Here is a 9,577-nt window from a genome sequence, read left to right as displayed (position 1 = left end):
TATGCCTGGCTGACAGCAGTGACATACTACTATATAGAAAGCCGCTTGCTCTGCAGAACATTACGGGCAAATTAGGTCAGTTTTGTCTTAGGCTGCGACCCACACCAATCGACTAACACCCAGGTACCCATTATTACTGATAGGTGAACATGGACAACCGGTGTAAGGAAACACGCCCAATGTTTCCACCCCTTCGCCCGGAATCGAACCCGGACACTCACTGTGCAAAGCGTGAGCTTTTGCCCTTAGGCCACTCCTGGACAAATAAAATAATTTTAGTATAATATCTACAAAAAAAAAAAAAAAATTAGGCACAAAATTATTCACCATATGATTATATATACAGCTACATATGAATGAAGCAACAAAATCTAGGAAATCTTATGGCATAGGAGTCGGGGTCCACGTTCAGTGCAAATCCAGCGCTGTATGACTCAAGAAATCGTAATGACACGATTGCAAATACACCATACCAGCGCTACATGACCCTTTCTTGTTTAGTGCTTACCTCGATAATAATATACTAGAGCAAATTCTGAGGACCCATAGGCTTGGAGAAGCAACTATAAATACACAAATATTATGTGGAGAACATATTCATTTTCCAGCTGCTACTTCAAGGCAACTTTTTCAAGACTTGGTGTTGAAAACACTGTCCTCCCCGGCGGGGAATCGAACCCCGGTCTCCCGCGTGACAGGCGGGGATACTCGCCACTATACTACCGAGGAAGTGATAGACGGGTGCGCGTTTCATTTTTTTTCTATTTGTAAGGCTCGTGTCTTGTAATAAAACTGTGTATGAAAAATTTTTTTGGTAGCTAATAACGTTAGATGACAATTGATAATTCCAAGATTCTTTAAGGAAGTGAAGAAGGAGAAATAAAGATTATTATTATTATTATTATTAAAGCCAAGCCAATATAGCGTATTATTTCCATGGTGTCCTTATCACCGCCCTTCTCCAGGATGCCACTCTAGGCAGTCAACTAACCCCTGGGTATATATTGTTCAGGTGAACAGCCGCAGCAGGTGTTAGGAGTCATGTCCAGTCGTCTCGCCCCGCCCAGGATTAAACCCGGTGCCTGTTGGTTTAAACTTCAATTTGTCTGACCATTTTGGATAAGCCTAGGTACTCTTCATATATGCTGCTATGTATGACAAATTATGTAACTATTTATGTGTACCTGTACCTGAATAAACTTACGTAAGTCACTGACATCCCAACAGTATAGCATCAACTGGTACCAGAATTGTATGCAAATGGGTATGCTATACCACTTCCTCGGTAGTATAGTGGTGAGTATCCCCGCCTGTCACGCGGGAGACCGGGGTTCGATTCCCCGCCGGGGAGGACAGTGTTTTCATCACTGGAAGTGATTTCAGTCACATAATGGATATTGGTGATGTATCCCTGCAGTTAGGTATAAGCTGTCTTAATGAAGCGAGATCATGTCCAGTCTATGCTATTTCAATATGTTAAACACTTGTTAAATAAGTAATTGTTTATATACTGGTTTTAACTTTACAGGGTAAAGTAAAGCAAAGTAAATTTTTCATGGCATTACACAGGTTTGACATAAATATTTTTTTGTTTTACATGAAAAAGGCCCTAGTTATGCAATGTATTTCGGGCAGAGTCATTCTAGATTAAATCTTCCTTAATTATTAGGTCAGCATACTTTATTCCCGAGACAGATCCCTTTCAACATTGCACACTAATAAAGATATACGTATGTCTATAGCAACTATATGTTTAAAATAACACTTATAGACATTTATAATACCTAAATAAAGCTTAACTTACAGACATCTCCAACAATGGTTAACTATAATATAAACTCAATTAATCCTAGAATTGTATAGAAACACGTGCATATTCGTAATTCCTCGGTAGTATAGTGGTGAGTATCCCCGCCTGTCACGCGGGAGACCGGGGTTCGATTCCCCGCCGGGGAGGATAGTGTTTTTCTTTTTTTAATTTTTTCAAAGTCTCTATAAATGAATAACTTTCAATTTATATCGTAATGTTTAATAATAAAACATTGCTCTTAAGTGTGCCGTCATGCAGTACAGAACATACACTGTAATATTGCTTACACAACACACACACTAGCCTGTAAACAGAGTTGTGGATGAGTGGAACAAACTCTCAAGTAGCGTCATTGAGGTGAGAAGGTTGGGTTGTTTTGAAAACAGGTTAGACAGGTAGAACATGGGTTGACCTGGGTGGGACCTGCTTACCACGAACTGTTGCAGCGCTCCTCCTTTTTTATGTTTCCAGACGAGTTTCCTAAGCTGCATTTTACCGTAGCCTAATTTTATCCAATCAAATCAAATAGTAAATTTAACTTTTCGCATATCTATTGGTTTACATAGATTGCCAAGATTTTTGTTGTGCTGGGATGACGTTAGCGAAGAGCCTCCCTAGCCAGGAACATTAGTGATGCTGTCCAGTGTTGACTCTCACATTTAAACTTACGATATGGCTGATTTAAAAAAAAAAACACACTTGGAGAAAGTGAATTACAGGTGAGAGAGACAGGCATATATCAGCCTCACAGACCCTCAGATATTTTTTAAACACCACTTTAATTCAAGCTCAGTTAGATGAACTTGTTGTTCAGTACTCCTTGAGTTTTATGCATACTACAGCGAGTTAATTTTATTCAGTCATGTCATTACGAGTATAACTCGGTCCAGTTTCGAACATGGCATGATTGATAGCGGCCGATCCAGCTGTTGGTGCTAGCTGCTCACATGCTAACGTAGGTACGATAGCCCGTCTTATTATGTTACCAGTTACATCTGTTTTCAACATGTTACATCTAGTTTCAACATGTTATAGCTGGTTTCAGGACATTACAGCTGACTTCAACATGTTACAGCTGGCTTCAACATGTCACACCTGGTTTCAACATGTCACAGGAAGATTTCCCTACTCTCTGTTTTGCTATTACGACAGATTTATTGTTCATCTGTTAGCCTGGTGTCTGCCCTTCCAGCTCTCGTTCTCACCCGCTACCCTTTCCAGTACCTCCCTTCCTCCCTAAATCCATCCATTTTCTCTGTCAATCCATCACTTACAGCCTCAGCCCCTCCCTCAATTCCCCGATTTCTTTCCTTTTTACATCCCCCCTCTTTCTCTCCCTCTATTTCGCTCTCTGTGAGTTCGCTCCTCTCCTTTCCTTATCCTCTCTCTCTCTCTCTCTCTCTCTCTCTCTCTCTCTCTCTCTCTCTCTCTCTCTCTATCTATCTATCTATCTATCTATCTATCTATCTATCTATCTATCTTTTTTACACGGTTTGACAAGGTTAGGTTAAGGGGAGTCTTAACAGTTTTACCTGAACTTCTTTATTTTTCTTTCTATTTCTTTAATTTTTTTTGTACGTAAAGAAGCCCCTTTCCATTTTAATGTGACCAAGTTTCAATAAGATAGCTCAAAAGACAACTGAGAAAAAAATTATTTACTAATAATCTCTCTCTCTCTCTCTCTCTCTCTCTCTCTCTCTCTCTCTCTCTCTCTCTCTCTCTCTCTCTCTCTCTCTCTCTCTCTCTCTCTCTCTCTCTCTCTCTCTCTCTCTCTCTCTCCCTATCTATCTGTCTATCTATCTATCTATGTATCTCTCCCTCCCTCTGCTCTCCTGCGGGCGTAAGTTTATTGAAGTACAGGTACACATAAGTACAATTTTCATGGTGAAAAATACCTAGGATAACACAAAAAAAAGTCAGTGACTTATTTCCATTGGGGGCCCTTGATATTTCCACGGGGGGGTCGATATTTCCACTGGGAATCCTTGATATTTCCACTGGGGGTCCTTGATATTTTCACTGAGGTTCGTGGGGGGTTGAAGGTGTTGGTCATGGGTGGGTGATCCGTCAAGCGTGTGTGGACGGCCAGTAACCCGGCCCACGCCCCCTCCACGCCCTCCACGCCCCCCCACGTGACGATAAAAGAGCTGAGGTGATGGATTACACCCATGAATAATGAGGCCAGACTGACACATGCATGGACGGTGCTGCTGCTGCTGGTAGATGATGGTGGTAGTGGTGGTGATGCTGGTAGATGGTGATGCTGCTGGTAGATGATGGTGGTGCTGGTAGATGATGATGAAGGTAGTGGTGATGCTGGTAGATGATGCTGTTGCTGCTGTTAGATGAAGGTGGTGATGGTAGATGATGATGGTGGTGCTGGTAGATGGTGCTGCTGTTGCTGGTAATGATGGTGGTGGTGCTGGTGGATGATGATGTTGGTGGTGGTGATGTTGGTAGATGGTGTTGCTGCTGCAGTAGATGGTGGTGGTGTTGGCGCTGGTACATGATGGTGGTGGTGGTAATTATTGTTGTTACCGACAGTTCCGATCGGATGTAGGTTTCCGATCACTGTCCAGTATCGGTTATCAGTTCCTGTCGGTCTACCTAACTGGAGTCTACCTGGAGGGTATTCCGGGCATCAACGCCCCCACGGCCCGGTCCACGACCAGGCCTCCCGGTGGATTAGGGCCTGATCAACAAGGCTGTTACTGCTGGTCGTACGTAGTCCAACGTACGAACCACAGTCCAGCTGATCCGGCACTGACTTTAGGTATCTGTCCAGCTCTTTCTTGAAGACAACCAGGGGTCTATTAATTCCCCTTATGGCTGGTGGGAGGCTGTTGAACAGTCTTGAGCCCCAGACACTTATTGTGTCGGTACCAGTTAGCAGTTCCTGTCCAGTATCGGTGAGCAGCTTCTGTTCGGCGCCGGCTTGTGGCTTCTGCTGCTCCTGATGCTGTTGCTGCTGCTTTTGAAATCATTGCCCGTGGTGCTCAGTTCTTGCTGCTGCTGTTCCCGCCAGTTCCTCTCGTCAACCTTCTGCTTCTGCTGCTGCTGCTGCTGCACACGGCCATAAAGAAATGGTCCGGTGATACCGACAGGATGTGGAAAAAGACACTGATGTACGGTTCGGGACATTTATTAAAGGAAACGTTTCGCCACGAGTGACTTCTTCAGTCCTAATACAGAGATAACTAAGAAAAATGAATATATATAGTGGCAGGAATCAGGTGAAATATATATATATATATATATATATATATATATATATATATATATATATATATATATATATATATATATATATATATATATATATATATATATATATGAAAAACAACCACTGTGAAAGAATAGCGAAATTCCAAGCGCTTTCATGACCTCTCACTTTATCAAGGAACTATTCCTTGCTAAGGTGGTAAGTCACGAATGCGCTTGGAATTTCGCTATTCTTTCACAGTGGTTGTGATCTTATTGCATATATATATATATATATATATATATTATATATATATATATATATATATATATATATATATATATATATATATATATATATATATATACACACACACACACACACACACACACACACACACACACACACACACAGACACACACACACACACACACACACACACACACACACACACACACACACACACACACACACACACACACACACACACACACAACACACAATACAATCCATACCCACAGCTTCCACCCAACCCCCAACCATAGAATCCCACAGTATACTGCCAGGTCTCCCACCCCCACAGGCTCCCCAAACCACAGTGTTGGAAAGGAAACTGAAGGTATGGTACACAAACGCTGATGGAATAACAAACAAGTGGGAGGAGTGGCACGAAAGAGTCAAAGAGGCATCACCAGACATCATAGCAATCACAGAAACCAAACTTACAGGTATGATAACAGATGCTATCTTCCCAACGGGATACCAGATCCTGAGGAAAGACAGAAGGAACAGGGGGGGGGGGAGGAGTGGCATTGCTGATCAAACACCGATGGAATTTTGATGAGCTGGAGAGAGGAGACAGCGGAGAAGAAAGTGATTGTATAGCGGGAACGCTTCACTCTGGAGGTCCCAAGGTGATAATTGCAGTGATGTATAACCCACCACAGAACAGCAGGAGGCCAAGGCAAGAGTATGACGAGAGCAATAGAGCGATGGTTGACACACTGGCTGCAGTGGCCAGAAGAGCTCATAAATGTAGGGCAAAGCTCCTGATCATGGGCGACTTTAACCACAAGGAGATCGAATGGGAGAACTTGGAGCCACATGGGGGCCAAGATACATGGAGGGCTAAGATGATGGAGGTACTGGAAAACTTCATGTACCAACACGTAAGGGACACTACAAGAGAGAGAGGAGAGGATGAACCAGCAAGACTGGACTTAGTATTCACCTTGAGTAGTGCAGATATTGAGGACATCACATATGAAAGACCCCTTGGGGCCAGCGATCATGTGGTTTTGAGCTTCGAATACACAGTAGAGCTACAAGTGGAGGGGGAAGCAGGAAGGCCAGGACGAATGAAACCAAACTACAGGAAAGGGGACTACACAGGAATGAGGAACTTCCTGAATGAGGTTCAGTGGGACAGAGAACTGGCAGGGAAACCAGTTAATGAGATGATGGAATATGTAGTCACAATGTGCAAGGAGGCTGAGGAGAGGTTTGTACCCAAGGGTAACAGGAATAATGAAAAAGCCAGGATGAGCCCATGGTTCACTCAAAGATGCAAGGAGGCAAAAACCAAGTGTGCTAGGGAATGGAAGAAATATAGAAGGCAAAGGACCCAGGAGAATAAGGAGAGCAGTCGTAGAGCCAGAAACGAATATGCACAGATAAGAAGGGAGGCCCAACGTCAATATGAAAACGACATAGCAGCAAAAGCCAAATCTGACCCGAAGCTGTTATACAGCCACATCAGGAAGAAAACAACCGTCAAAGACCAGGTAATCAGGCTAAGGAAGGAAGGAGGAGAGACAACAAGAAATGACAGTGAAGTATGTGAGGAACTCAACAAGAGATTCAAAGAAGTGTTCACAGAGGAGACAGAAGGGGCTCCAGAAAGACGGAGAGGTGGGGTACACCACCATGTGCTGGACACAGTACACACAACCGAGGAAGAAGTGAAGAGGCTTCTGAGTGAGCTAGATACCTCAAAGGCAATGGGGCCAGATAACATCTCTCTATGGGTCCTGAGAGAGGGAGCAGAGGTGCTATGTGTACCCCTAACAACAATATTCAATACATCTATCGAAACAGGGAGATTGCCTGAGGCATGGAAGACAGCAAATGTGGTACCAATCTTTAAAAAAGGAGACAGACATGAAGCACTAAACTACAGACCAGTGTCACTGACATGTATAGCATGCAAAATCATGGAAAAGATTGTCAGGAGAAGAATGGTGGAACATCTAGAAAGGAATGATCTCATCACCAGCAGACAACATGGTTTCAGAGACGGGAAATCCTGTGTCACAAACCTACTGGAGTTCTATGACATGGTGACAGCAGTAAGAGAAGAGAGAGAGGGGTGGGTGGATTGCATTTTCTTAGACTGCAAGAAGGCGTTTGACACAGTACCACACAAGAGATTAGTGCAAAAACTGGAGGACCAAGCAGGAATAACAGGGAAGGCACTGCAATGGATCAGGGAATACTTGTCAGGAAGACAGCAGAGAGTAATGGTACGAGGCGAGGTGTCAGAGTGGGCACCTGTGACCAGTGGGGTCCCACAGGGGTCAGTCCTAGGACCAGTGCTGTTTCTGGTATTTGTGAACGACATGACGGAAGGAATAAACTCCGAGGTGTCACTGTTTGCAGATGACGTGAAGTTGATGAGAAGAGTTCATTCGATCGATGACCAGGCAGAAATACAAAGGGATCTGGACAGGCTGCAGACCTGGTCCAGCAACTGGCTCCTGGAGTTCAATCCCACCAAGTGCAAAGTCATGAGGATTGGGGAAGGGCAAAGAAGACCGCAGATGGAGTACAGTCTAGGGGGTCAGAGACTACAAACATCACTCAAGGAAAAAGATCTTGGGGTGAGTATAACACCAGGCACATCTCCTGAAGCGCACATCAACCAAATAACTGCTGCAGCATATGGGCGCCTGGCAAACCTTAGAACAGCATTCCGATATCTTAATAAGGAATCGTTCAGGACCCTATACACCGTGTACGTTAGGCCCATATTGGAGTATGTGGCACCAGTTTGGAACCCACACCTAGCCAAGCATGTAAAGAAACTAGGGAAAGTGCAAAGGTTTGCAACAAGACTAGTCCCAGAGCTAAGAGGTATGTCCTATGAGGAGAGGTTAAGGGAAATCAACCTGACGACACTGGAGGACAGGAGAGATAGGGGGGACATGATAACGACTTACAAAATACTGAGAGGAATTGACAAGGTGGACAAAGACAGGATGTTCCAGAGACTGGACACAGTAACAAGGGGACACAGTTGGAAGTTGAAGACACAGATGAATCAAAGGGATGTTAGGAAGTATTTCTTCAGCCACAGAGTAGTCAGGAAGTGGAATAGTTTGGGAAGCGATGTAGTGGAGTCAGGATCCATACATAGCTTTAAGCAGAGGTACGATAAAGCTCATGGTTCAGGGAGAGTGACCTAGTAGCGACCAGTGAAGAGGCGGGGCCAGGAGCTTGGACTCGACCCCTGCAACCTCAACTAGGTGAGTACAACTAGGTGAGTACAGACACACACACAGACACACAGACACACACACACAAAATGGTAACTAACACACACACACACACACACACACACACACACACACACACGGTGGGTGCAGACGTGGGTGCACAGGGCTCCGAGAACCTTCGTGTTTTTGAGGCGTGCAACAACCGCTAGCAGTAATCAATGGTAGTGACAAAGTCAGTGAACAAACCTGCGAGTGATAACTATAGTTATTAGTTGAAAAAAATTCGAGGGGAAACCTAAATTCAATATTTTCTTTTAAAGTGCCAAACCGTTGTGGATCTACTAGGCACTGCTGCCACACAGATACAAACATAAAAAGATCAAAGTGAGTGTGGAAACGGGTGATCAAGAATTACCAGCGTTTGGTTAACAAGTGAAATGTGGCGCACCATAATGTGAGAGTGAAAAAGTTAATAAGCAAAAGGAGAAAGAAAAAAATAAAATATACAACAAGGGAAGGTGGCAGTAGGCCTGCTAAAGCAGTGACGTCACAACAGTTTGTATGCCATTATACATATAAAGTGTAACACCGAATGTGAAGTGTATTCTGTAATAAGTGAAAAGTGAAATCACTTGAGGAACGCGGGATGCATGAGCATATATGGTTATAAACATCACGGGTGAAGGAGTTACAAAATAGTGATAGAAGGCCTATGTACGACGACTGCGTCATCAGCTTCTGGCAACTTGTCATCACACCGCTGCCAGTGCAAGTATTGCTCACCTGTTGAGGTTGCATTTTGCAAGGTTGAGTCTGGTCCTGCATCACTGTTAGATACTGGTCACTCACTCCTGCAAGCCATTACCAGAATTAGAGTAGAAATAGCATAGATGAGAGTGCAAGGAGTAAAGCGGTAGTGAGGGATAACGTCAGACACTTAAGCTGAGACAAGCTAAATTTTACAACCTAGCTACTTTCTGAATTTTAGAAGTAGAATCGATAAGTGTTACAAGTATTGGTAAGCTTAGAATTACTGGTATCTACCGGTATTTATTAGCAGTATGAATACTT

General features: G+C 43.7%; 2 non-coding genes across 2 annotated transcripts; both read left to right on the top strand.

The window, feature by feature from the left end:
* Positions 1 to 1,279: 1,279 nt before the first annotated feature.
* Positions 1,280 to 1,351, top strand: TRNAD-GUC (transfer RNA aspartic acid (anticodon GUC)). Its single transcript has one exon. It is a non-coding gene; the product is annotated as a tRNA-Asp (tRNA).
* A 533-nt stretch (positions 1,352 to 1,884) lies between these two features.
* Positions 1,885 to 1,956, top strand: TRNAD-GUC (transfer RNA aspartic acid (anticodon GUC)). The gene has a single exon. It is a non-coding gene; the product is annotated as a tRNA-Asp (tRNA).
* Positions 1,957 to 9,577: the final 7,621 nt, after the last annotated feature.

This window comes from Cherax quadricarinatus, chromosome 5 (genome assembly GCF_038502225.1).
Source record: "Cherax quadricarinatus isolate ZL_2023a chromosome 5, ASM3850222v1, whole genome shotgun sequence".
NCBI classification, from domain to species: domain Eukaryota; kingdom Metazoa; phylum Arthropoda; class Malacostraca; order Decapoda; family Parastacidae; genus Cherax; species Cherax quadricarinatus.
Note: the sequence above shows the minus strand (reverse complement) of the source record. Positions and strands in the feature narration are given on the sequence as shown.